General features: G+C 44.4%; 1 protein-coding gene across 8 annotated transcripts in view; it reads right to left on the bottom strand.

The window, feature by feature from the left end:
* The window catches only part of DENND1B (DENN domain containing 1B), a 278,308-nt gene that overhangs the window by 264,560 nt on the left and 631 nt on the right, over positions 1-13,117 (bottom strand). The window lies entirely within an intron of this gene.

Below are 13,117 nucleotides of genomic sequence, written 5' to 3'. Positions count from 1 at the left end.
AGCTTAGGAGCAAGCTATGCTTCTAAGCCCAAAACCTCTGACACAATCCATTACATAATGTTATGTCATGGAGCATTAAGAGGTTAAAAAGCTCAGTGACAGCAGCCAAGCCTGTAGTGCGAGTATTTCTGCGTGTGGCGCTCATACTCACTATATATTGAGAGGTTTTGAAAATTTTGTTTCCATTATTTGGCTATCAGTAATGTCTATGATTCCCCTAATTCCATGACTTTTCCTTCTCTGTGGTTTTGCCATTTCATGTTTCATGTTCATGTTTCATGTTTCTTCATATGAAACTATAAGTGCCAGTGTCTATCATTACCTAATGCTTATCACTGGAAGGAAGGAAGGAAAGGACGGCCATAACGATGTTTACAATGACAATCTTTTATATCCCTGCTATAAAGTGTTTGTCACAAAGACCTGGTACTGGCTTATGGGTACTTTACACGCTGCGACATCGCTAGCGATCTCATTAGCGATGTGAAATTTTAGATCGCAAATGTGATCTTTCGAGATCGCACATGCGTAAAATGACCTATGTGCGATCTCGAAAGATCGCATTTGCGATCTAAAATTTCACATCGCTAATGAGATCGCTAGCGATGTCGTAGCGTGTAAAGTACCCTTTACTTCTCTTCCTTCACTGACAGAATATCTTCAATGCTGGAGAGTAGAAGGGGTTAAGGCCGCGCTGTCGCCAAAGGATGAAAACATTTTTTTGTTGATTTAATGAAAGATTTTTTTATTTCATAGCTCTATGCATTTCGAGGTGAGGACCTCTTCTTCAGGACCACAAAAATCAACAATCAATTGCCTGTCTCTTTCCTCACCTGTCTCTCTGTCTGTCTGTGTCTCTCTGCCTCTGTCTCTTTCTGTCTCTCTTTATCCGTCTCCCCACTGGCATCTTATTACCTCACACATAAGCTTCTTATACTAACAATTTATTTTGTTTCTATAGCAACCACTTACAGCTGCTATTAATAACCTGGAGCTTGCAGCTCCATTGACTTTAATGGAGGCAGGTTTTTTGGAGAGTAAGGGCGGCGTTACACGCGCCGATTTATCGTGCGATCGCACCTGCCCCCGTCGTTTGTGCGTCACGGGCAATTTGTTGCCCGTGGTGCACAAAGTCTTTTACCCTCGTCACACGTACTTACCTCCCGAACGACCTCGCTGTGGGCGGTGAACATCCTCTTCCTGAAGGGGGAGGGACGTTCGGCGTCACAGCGACGTCACACAGCGGCCACCCAATAGAAGTGGAGGGGCGGAGATGAGCGGGACGTAACATCCCACCCACCTCCTTCCTTCCGCATTGCCGGTGGGACGCAGGTAAGCTGTGTTCGTCGTTCCCGGGGTGTCACACGGAGCGATGTGTGCTGCCTCGGGAATGACGAACAACCGGCGCGCAGAAGGAGGAACGACTTTATCGTTGCTCGTTGACACGTCGTTCATAAGGTATTTTCGCTCGTTCACAGTCGTTCGTAGCTGTCACACGCTACGATATCTCTAACGATGCCGGATGTGCGTCACGGAATCCGTCACCCCAACGACATATCGCCCGATATATCGTAGCGTATGACGCCGCCCTAACTGTAAAGCGCGGGGTTAAAGTTTCCTATCAAAACATAGTCTACGACGCTCCCTGGGTCATATGAGGCATCTGTGCAGAATTTCGTGCTTGTAAATGTGACTGTGTGGATTCCTTTAGCGGATATACATACACACACACATACATGCACTCAGCTTTATATATTAGATTGATTGGCATTGTATGGATATTTAATTATAGCTTTTTGGTGGTCCCTCTGGTATTTTTTCCCCTCGTCTTTACCCTTCTTAAAACAACCTTGTCTTTTCAAATATTGTTTGCTTCCAGTAATCATAATGAAAAAAAAATCATATTTAATATTTTTAAAAATATTTTTCTAATAAAGCATACATTTTTTAATATTTTTATTGCTTGGTGTCTTGTCTCTCATGAGCAATTTTATGCCTTCTACTTTCTTCATGGCAGCTTCTTGAAATGCTTACTGTGTGAACACAGCCTAAATCAGAGTATAGCACTCTAGTATAGTCCAATAAGAAATGCTATGCTCAATAAACGAGTCAGAACTATGCACATACTGTATATGCAGACATACTTGTACTATTGGCTCACATTAAAAACCAAATCTACAGTGCTCTGCATATTCTCTTTCTCTCGTATAGTGCACTGCTATTTCCAATACCCTCCGTAAAGTCTCTGTATGAAATAATAACCATTTATGAGCACAGTGGTGGTCTCTAAGGAAGCCACATACAAAAAGGAGCTCATCTATATGGATAAACCCCTAGGCTACACTTACATAAGTCGTTTTTGGTCACAGCAGCAAGAAGAAGAAAAAATGTACAGAGTTTTGTAATGAAATTTTCGTCCACATGCTTTGTACAAGTGAAACAGCGTTTACATGACATGTTTCAGCTGTAAAAATAATAAAATAATAATAATAATAATAAAAAGAAAAACGGTAGCAATTTGTGGTCACGTGGATTTTGATAACGTCTTTTGCTGCTGTGGCCAAAAATAACTGTTCGAAAAAGGTGGTAGAAAATCTCAGCTCAGCCATGGTGTGTTGGGATTATAGCGTTCATTGCTGGTAAACTTGCCTAGAATGTAATTAAGAGATGCAAAACAGTAATTAGTAACTTAATGCTCCCTATATAAAAGGCACGTGTCATTAAAATACCTGTCTAGGTGATTTACACTGCGGATGACAGATATCTGCCGCTCTCTGACTCACAGGGTCCTGCTGACTCAAGTGTCTATATATATCCTCCCACGCCAGGCCGAGGCTATAATTAGGCGCAGCTAAAACACTATTTTACAACTTGATCTGTAATGTACCTCATCTACATTATCGATGCACTGGACTCTGACTAGAAACAAAAATCTGTCATACTGTATTAACTTTTGACAGATGCAGGTTCACTGGGCTAAACAAGCCGAGCGTGGTGCGAGTAAATCCATCATGTACCGGTGACAGGTGGGCAGAGAGAAGAATCCGGAGAAAGCTGCAGCAGGTGTGCGGCCAGCGGGGGCCATACACGACAAGCCCAAAGCCTTCATCGCTGGGATGGAGGGCAGCAATATCCAGACTCTCAGGCTACCACACATGTGTTAACACGGGAACTAAAACTACATCATGCCCGGCAGGGAAGACTTCCAGCCCTAACCATGGTGGTGCCAATATATCAATTCTGTCAAAACGTGTTCACTTAAAGGGTTTTCCCCAAAAACAAAGTTCATTTTAATCAATGGATCTTGGCATAATAATAATAATAATAATTTCCACAATTGGATGTGTTTAAAAAAAAAAAAAAAAACGTCCCTCTGCTGAGATAATCTTAGGCTGCTTTCACACATTCGGTTTTTGCAGTGCGGCTCAATCCGGCTCAAAAACCTATGCAACGGATGCAACGAAAAAACTGGATCCGTTGCATACGTTTTTCCATGAGGCCCATCCGTTTTTTGCCGGATGCGGCTTGATACTGAGCATGCGCAGTGCAAAAAACTGCATCCGGACGCCGGATGCGTTTTTTGCCGCAGGACGCTGCATCCGGCGTCCATAGGCTTGCATTGTAAATCGTGCCGCATCGGCGCAATGCGGTTTTTTCGCCGCACAAAAAAACGTGCCAGGCAACGTTCCATCCGGCCGCCGCATGGGCTAAATATGCCGATTCCGGCAAAAACCGGACGCAACACAAGGCCATGCGACACAATACGGCGCTAATGCAAGTCTATGCAGAAAAAAACGGTTGCGTTTTTTCTGCAAAGCGCCGTTTTGTGCCGCTCAGCAAAAACCGGATGTGTGAAAACAGCCTTATATATGTGGCCCTGCTATGTACTGTGTAATGGCAGTGTCTGATCATACAGGGACATTGTCTGATCACACCACATCTCCTGGGCCGAGGAGGAAACAAGAGTATACAGCACGGGATCATAGCTTCTTTTTGTGAGGTAAAACATTTCCCTGCCTGTTTTTAAAAAATATTTACCTCATAAAATAATAATTTGCAATCCGTGAGGTGGCACTAAAGTTCGTCTCCTTCCTCCCTGAAGTGACATTTTGCATATTTGCCAGGGGAGCATTGCAGCTACAAGTCTCCTCACTGGCAGCCACATTGTAAGGAGAAAAGTTTCCCCCTTAGACCCCTTTGATATTACATACATTATTAAGCCTACAGGCTAAAAGAGCTGTTAGGAGACAACCCCTTTTAAATGTAAATAAAGCCAATTATGGCAGATATAACAGTGGCACACGTGATATATACATTAATTACAGCTGGGATGGGTAGTTTCACCACTTCTCTTTCTTAGGCCTTGTGCGCACGCTGCATTTTTTGCCACATTTTTGCTTGTTTTTTGGGTGTAGTTTTGGTCCCAAAACTGCATGCATTTCCTTCCCCAGCAAAGTCTGAGATTTCGATTTTTCTGTCCACTCATTGCAGCTTTTTTTTTGGCTGTGTCTTTGTGGTGACCACAAAGATGCAGCATGTCAATCCTTTCTGAATTTTTGCCAGCGTTTTTGAGCCCTTCCAGTAAATAGATTGGACTTACAAAAAAAAAAACAAAAACAAAATCACTGGGCAAAAGTGCGGTAAAAAACACAGTAAAACGCAGCAAAAAAAGCGAGCCAAGGGCACGTTTTTGGTCCCAAAAAAACGCACATCTTTGTGGTCAGCAGTGTGCGCACATGGCCTTATACTAACTCATGGACAGCTCATACGTGCCCCAATATTTAGTACCATGAAAGGTAACTGTTGGTTGTGGTGATTTTATCATTCCTCATTGCCAAAACACCTTTTTTACCACATTTTCCATAACAGTTAAGCTAAACATATAAAAAGTGTAAAACACATTTAAGGCCTCATTTATAAAAGGTAATAGAAATAAAGAAAAAGGTCTGGAAAAATGAATGAGGCAACATTGATACAGGTAAAATATATCTTTGTACAGTGTTAGCCAGTAGAGATAAAAAAAAAAAAAAGGTTTGTTTAAAAGAACTGAGTCCTCAGTAGTTGATTGATACCTTTTAATGGCTAACTGAAAAGATGGTAATAATAGCAAGCTTTCCAGACTACTCAGGTCTCTTCATCAGGCATGGTATAATACAAAATCTGAAGAGTCACATATTTATACACAACAGGACATAGAATAGTGCAGTAAAAAAAAACAAAAAAAAAAAACAAGTTATGTGAAGCAGAACGATCACTATGGCAAGGGGGTAAACTGTTGTGGCCATAAATATTGCTGTAGTTCATAGATAAGCAGTGTGAAAGTTTTATTGACCTCTGATTGAGGTGTCTGGTTCGGGCTGTGATGCCCCGGATGGTCTGAAGAGCACATTTCTTAATTGATGTAAAAATACATAAATCCATGTGACACATTCATTCCTGCTCTGAATGTGTCAAAGGTCATCATAAGTTTGTACTCCCAGAGTCTCCTATCTCTCTGGGACTTGAAATTTCCTTTCAATACCAGCAATTTCATGCTGCTGCTGTCTGGGTTACATAAATGTTTGGCCAATTTCTCCAATTGTGTGGCGGTGAGAATTCATCCTTGTCCTGAGCTGTTGTCCTGTCTCCCCTACATACAGATCCCCAGTTGGACATTTGGTACATATAATTAAGTACACCACATTGGTTGTGGTGCAGCTGAAGGTACCTGGGATTTTATAGCCCTGATGTGATCTGGGAATCTTTATCTTGTCCTTTGTCAATATAAATGGACAGGTCTTACATTTTTTCTGGTTGCAGGGAAATGTTCCTGTTGTTGGAGAGGATAGGGAGCTTCTGACAATGATGCTTCTTAGATTCGGGGGCTGCCTAAAACACAGAAGTGGAGGGTCTGGAAAAATAGATTTTAATCGGGCATCTTTTTGCAGTAATGGTTGTAGTTTCTGTGCAGCTGCTCTTAACGCCTCCAGATGTGGATTGTAGGTGATTACAAGAGGGACCCGGTTGTTTTCTTCTTTAGTTTTATAATGTAGAAGATGGTTTCGTGATATTCTGATGGCTCTCGTAATCTGGTTTTCAATTGTTCTTGGGTGGTAGCCTTGACTCAGAAAGGTTTTTCTGAGAAATGTGCTCTTCAGAGCATCTGGGGGCATCACAGCCCGGACCAGACACCCCAATCAGAGGACAATAAAACTTTCACACTGCTTATCTATGAACTACAGCAATATTATGGCCACAACAGTTTACCCCCTTGCTATAGTGAGTATTATTGTGGCATGTATCCACCTCCACAAAAGATACTCTGACATCCAGTATGTATCCACGAACCTAAGAGCAGTCAGTTTTGATCCTGGTTCTAGGATCATCTCTGATCAGTGGGCCGCTTATCGAAATATAAATAACTGGCCCATGTTCAATTATGCGCATCAAACAGTCAATCACGAGCAGAATTTCGTTGATCCGATAACTGGTGCTAATACTCAGCGCATTGAAGCGCATTGGGGTCATGTGAAGACGGAAATACTAAGAAAGATGCGTGGCACGTCCCAAAATTTGTTGTCAGGACATTTGGCCGAGTACTGGTGGAAGAAGCTTCATTTAAACGTGCCATTTTGTGAAATAATTGCAGAAATTTCTCGACAGTTTCCATTGGTGTAAGGTAGTGTTCAGAGTTTGCTCCTGTGTTTTTCCTGACAGATGTAAAAAATAAATAGAATGTGAAAACATATGTCGGAGCATCTTTTGTGAAGGTGGATACATAGCACAATAATACCGCTATAGTGATCGTTCTGCTTCACATAACTTTTTTTTTTTTTTCTGCACTATTCTATGTCCTGTTGTGTATAAATATGTGACTCTTCAGTTATATTGAGCCTGATGAAGACCCCTGAGTAGTCTGGAAAGCTTGCTATTACTACCATCTTTTCAGTTAGCCATTAAAAGGTATCAACCACTGAGGACTCAGTTCTTTTGAGGCAACATTGTAATATGTCTGTAACATGTGAATAAACTTTGAGACATCACAACTGATGGTATAGAAGGAGACGAACAGAGATGCGACGACGGGACAGAAGAGGAGTCCTTCTCTAATTTGGAGGCCTGTTATGATATCCTTTCAGTCAAAATAGTAGGCATCTGCTCCCCAACAAATCCTCTTCAGAAATGTGGCAAAATTTCCATTTATACTGAAAACCACTACACAAATGTGAACAGGACCTTATGTGACAGCAGTGTAAACCATACTAGACATGACTTATCATAACTTACAGAATTTTGGGAAGTTTAAAAAACCTAAAAACTTCTCACCATGAAAGCAAAAACAAAATGTGGAACATAGGCGAGACCCAAGCTGTGTGCACAGGGGAAGCAGTAAAAAAAAGCCACATTCCAGACTAAATTAAACAAGTGTACACCAATGCTGAAAGCTGTAAATGGTGACACTAACCATAAAACACCGAGTTAAAAGGAGAACACAAAATGCGCATACACCGACTGAAAAATGCAGAAACTTCATTGCAGAAGACTAACAGGCCTAGAGAGGCATCCATAGGATATGCCATAAATGACAGATCCTGTGCCACACCCGGCGCCCCTACATGACTAACAGCTCGGACCAGAGGCATTGTTGCTTAACGGTGTGCACTCCTCTGCTGCTATAGCACACAGCTTTGCCTCTGCGGCATTGGAAGTGCAATAAGACTGAAGGCGCTGGGATCAGGCATTAAACCACAAACTCAGAGCAGTAACTACAAGCTCACTAGGAAACAGCTTGTAAGCACTGTGCATGTCAGGACTGTCCACAGAGGTTGTTTAGTAGCGATGACCAAACATACAAAAAAGAGAAGAAAAAAAACAGGGGAGAACAGGGGTATATTGTAATACAAAGTGATTTGTAACATTGCTTATTTTGAAAATCACTATACAACTATAACCATCCAAGAAGATTACAATAACCCTTTAAAACAAGGGTCTATGACACTCCTCTGAGAACTGTGGTTTGATTGGATTTCTCTAGAAACATTGCATCTTCTCACATATCGTAAAGACAACTCTTAGGCTATGTGCCCACGCTGTGGAAAATGCGCGGATTTTGCCGCGGATTTCTCGCGGAAAAGCCGCGGATTTTCCGAAAATCTGCAGCACAGCTACTCCCCAGCCATTTCTATGGCATTTGGGAAATGCTGTGCCCACGCTGCGGATTTTTCCGCAGCGGAAATCGTGCGGATTTCCGTGCGGAAAAATCTGCAGCATGTCAATTATTGTAGCGGATTTCTCCGCAGGGTCCCATATACTTACCTGCCTTGATAGAGACCCGAGTCACTTTGTCCGTCCGGTGTAGCGGCAGCAGCGCGGTGGATCCAGCCAGGTACAGGAAGGAAGAAGTGGGCGGAGCCTGCACGAGCTCCGGTCATGTGACAGCCGGAGCTAGTTCAGGCCCGACCACCTCCAGCACAGTGCACCAGACCAGACGCTGACAGGGACCCGGCCGCCGGAAAGCGAGGTGCTGCATGATGGAGGTAAGTATAAACTTCCCCGATCACGGCAGAACTTGTTATGCATTGAGGATGCAGTGCCGAAGCCATGGCACTGTATCCTCAATGCAGAATGCCCGCACCATATCCGCACGACATTCCGCAGCATGGAAACAGACAATTATGGTGAGCCTCGCTTTAAAGGTTCCACAGCATGGGATGGGAAGTCAATGAAAAAAATCCCCTGTGGATTTTAGTGTAAATTTGACGCAAAATGTATGGCTAATAAATGGCAAAATGTGCATAAGTTATATATGGATTCGCCGCAGATTCTGAACTTGCCACAGGTTTACTCTTTTTATTGCAAAGGGTGAAAAATGTGGCAAAAATCTGCAGAGTAAAATGTGGTTACATATTAAAAATCTGCTCTGCTGGTGTCACGGGTGACAGACATGTGGTTTCTGGCAATAGAAGGTCACAGTGTTTCATGCTGGATTTTCATCTCTTCCCCATTAGGACCCAGAGGAGCTCACCCTCCCTCCAGCTGCTAATTATCAGTATTCTCCATGTGCTTAAATACTCCCTTCTTCCCTGGACTTGGGCTGGTGATATTATTCAGTTCCTTCACAAGCTCTGGATGCAAGCAGGCAGCTTGCATTCATTAATAGGATTGTTGCTGCTCTTCACTGTACTTCTTACAGAGTCGTCTAGAGCAGAGGTCCCCAACTCCAGTCCTCAAGGCCCACCAACAGTGCAGGGTTTTGGGATTTCCTTAGTATTGCACAGGTGTTAATGTAATTACCTGCCCAGGTGCTGGTTGCAACAGCAGTGCAATGCTAAGGAAATCCTGAAAACATGCACTGTTGGTGGGCCTTGAGGACTGGAGTTGGGGAACCCTGGTCTAGAGATATGTTGTTTTCCCTTTGTTTGTTATCCATGTGTGTTCTTTAGTATCTAGTGAGGTTGATGAAGAGCTCATCCCATCCGCTCTCTACCTAGGGCCCAGATCAGGCTCAGCCTAGGGTCAGGCATCTGGATTGGCACATAGGTGTGGGACCTTTCTAGGGCAGTGAGGGAACCAGGGACCAGTGATAGGCTTGGTCACGGGTCACCATCTCCCGCTTCCCTAGACACAGGGTTTCCCTTCCCCTTCACTTGGTACTTCCCCATAGCTAGCATGACAGTTGGTCAATATACACACTTTTCAGCCCCATGAGCATGGTAATTGGTGTAATCACCTCCACTTTACTAGTATAGTAATACGCTGCAGATTCTCTACACTGAAAATTTACAGCTAAAGTCTGAGCATACCTGTCTTTTGTGAACATGCCCTAAATGTGAGTTTGTGGTTCTCAGCACTGAGCATAAATGAATACTCTCATGGATTATATATATATTATATATATATATATTATATATATATATATATATATATATATATATATATATATATATATATATATATATATATATATAAAAATACATTAGGTAAAAGAGCACATATAAGTGTCATACTGTCACAATCGACTGCACATACACTGTGATAGAATAGGGGCTGTCCACCTCTAAGACTATCCCCTATCAATCCCTTGCTGCACTTCCGCTAGTGCAGCCAGAGTCTCCTGCCGGTCTCTATCGTCCTTCCGGGAAATATGGGCATGTGGCTGCAGCCAATCACTTGCTGCAACAAAAAAAAAAAAAACACTGGTCACTGCTTTAACAAGTGATTGAATGCTATGCCAGCTGCAGCCAATCTATGGAGAGACCAACCTCCTCACAGCATAGCATCCGATCTATGGAGAGACCGACCACCTCACAGCATAGCACCCGATCTATGGAGAGACCGACCACCTCACAGCATAGCACCCGATCTATGGAGAGACCGACCACCTCACAGCATAGCACCCGATCTATGGAGAGACCGACCACCTCACAGCATAGCACCCGATCTATGGAGACACCGACCTCACAGCATAGCATCCGATCTATGGAGAGACCAACCTACTCACATCATAGCATCCGATCTATGCAGAGACCAACCTACGCACATCATAGCATCCGATCTATGGAGAGACCAACCTACTCACAGCATAGCATCCGATCTATGGAGAGACCGACCACCTCACAGCATAGCATCCGATCTATGGAGAGACCAACCTACTCACATCATAGCATCCGATCTATGGAGAGACCAACCTCCTTACAGCATAGCATCCGATCTATGGAGAGACCGACCACCTCACAGCATAGCATCCGATCTATGGAGAGACCAACCTCCTCACAGCATAGCATCCGATCTATGGAGAGACCAACCTACTCACATCATAGCATCCGATCTATGGAGAGACCAACCTCCTCACAGCATAGCATCCGATCTATGGAGAGACCAACCTCCTCACAGCATAGCATCCGATCTATGGAGGGACCGACCACCTCACAGCATAGCATCCGATCTATGGAGAGACCAACCTACTCACAGCATAGCATCCGATCTATGGAGAGACCAACCTACTCACATCATAGCATCCGATCTATGGAGAGACCGACCTCCTCACAGCATAGCATCCGATCTATGGAGAGACCAACCTACTCACATCATAGCATCCGATCTATGGAGAGACCAACCTCCTTACAGCATAGCATCCGATCTATGGAGAGACCGACCACCTCACAGCATAGCATCCGATCTATGGAGAGACCAACCTCCTCACAGCATAGCATCCGATCTATGGAGAGACCAACCTACTCACATCATAGCATCCGATCTATGGAGAGACCAACCTCCTCACAGCATAGCATCCGATCTATGGAGAGACCGACCACCTCACAGCATAGCATCCGATCTATGGAGAGACCAACCTACTCACATCATAGCATCCGATCTATGGAGAGACCAACCTCCTTACAGCATAGCATCCGATCTATGGAGAGACCGACCACCTCACAGCATAGCATCCGATCTATGGAGAGACCAACCTCCTCACAGCATAGCATCCGATCTATGGAGAGACCAACCTACTCACATCATAGCATCCGATCTATGGAGAGACCAACCTCCTCACAGCATAGCATCCGATCTATGGAGAGACCAACCTCCTCACAGCATAGCATCCGATCTATGGAGAGACCGACCTCCTCACAGCATAGCATCCGATCTATGGAGAGACCAACCTACTCACAGCATAGCATCCGATCTATGGAGAGACCAACCTACTCACATCATAGCATCCGATCTATGGAGAGACCGACCTCCTCACAGCATAGCATCCGATCTCTGGAGAGACCAACCTCCTCACAGCATAGCATCCGATCTCTGGAGAGACCGACCTCCTCACAGCATAGCATCCGATCTATGGAGAGACCAACCTCCTCACAGCATAGCATCCGATCTCTGGAGAGACCAACCTCCTCACAGCATAGCATCCGATCTATGGAGAGACCGACCACCTCACAGCATAGCATCCGATCTATGGAGAGACCAACCTACTCACAGCATAGCATCCGATCTATGGAGAGACCAACCTCCTCACAGCATAGCATCCGATCTATGGAGAGACCAACCTACTCACAGCATAGCATCCAATCTATGGAGAGACAGACCACCTCACAGCATAGCACCCGATCTATGGAGGGACAGACCACCTCACAACATAGCATCCGATCTATGGAGAGACCAACCTACTCACAGCATAGCATCCGATCTATGGAGGGATAGACCACCTCACAGCATAGCAACCGATCTATGGAGAGACCAACCTCCTCACAGCATAGCATCCGATCTATGGAGGGACAGACCACCTCACAACATAGCATCCGATCTATGGAGAGACCAACCTACTCACAGCATAGCATCCGATCTATGGAGGGACAGACCACCTCACAGCATAGCAACCGATCTATGGAGAGACCAACCTCCTCACAGCATAGCATCCGATCTATGGAGAGACCAACCTACTCACAGCATAGCATCCGATCTCTGGAGAGACCAACCTCCTCACAGCATAGCATCCGATCTATGGAGAGACCGAGCACCTCACAATAGAGAAAAATCTGCTGTAGATGTTTTGGTGCCAAATACTAGACCGTCAGTGGGCTTGTGGTGGCCATGCCGTGATGGCTCAGCTGTTTTGGGAGAAGAAGGCCGGCCCACACAATAGTAGGCAGGTGGCTTCAATGACCTGACTGGTGCATTTTGATAATATGGCAGATCAGTGATAGCAACTGCCTAGAATAGTTCCCCACAGATCTCTGAAGCTGACCATGCACATCAGATGGCGGTTGGTTGAACTGCCCAATCCTTATGTCCCCTGAAATAATTATGCAGGGGACAGTATGGAGGGCAGCCATATACATTATTGGTGGCCCAATCTCGCTTTAATCCAATGTGTACAGGGCCTTACAATTGAGGGGCACAGGAGCTTTGGTTGTCTAATAATAAGTGCCCTCCGCTGCTCTCAGGAGACACCATGTTGGTCCCACTAGTGTCCGCGGTGAGGACACCCAATGGTGGGAGTGCCTGCGTTCACTAAAAATATGGGAAACCCAAATCGTGAAGACATTTTGCAAATTGGTAACAGATAAGGAGCAGAAAAAAGTGTGAAATTGTCACAAAATGCTACAATCACAGCAAATACGGAGGCCACGGC

The sequence above is a fragment of the Anomaloglossus baeobatrachus genome, chromosome 8 (assembly GCF_048569485.1).
Source record: "Anomaloglossus baeobatrachus isolate aAnoBae1 chromosome 8, aAnoBae1.hap1, whole genome shotgun sequence".
Taxonomy (NCBI): domain Eukaryota; kingdom Metazoa; phylum Chordata; class Amphibia; order Anura; family Aromobatidae; genus Anomaloglossus; species Anomaloglossus baeobatrachus.
The sequence above is the reverse complement of the archived record's forward strand: the minus strand, read 5'-3'. Positions and strand labels throughout refer to the sequence as shown.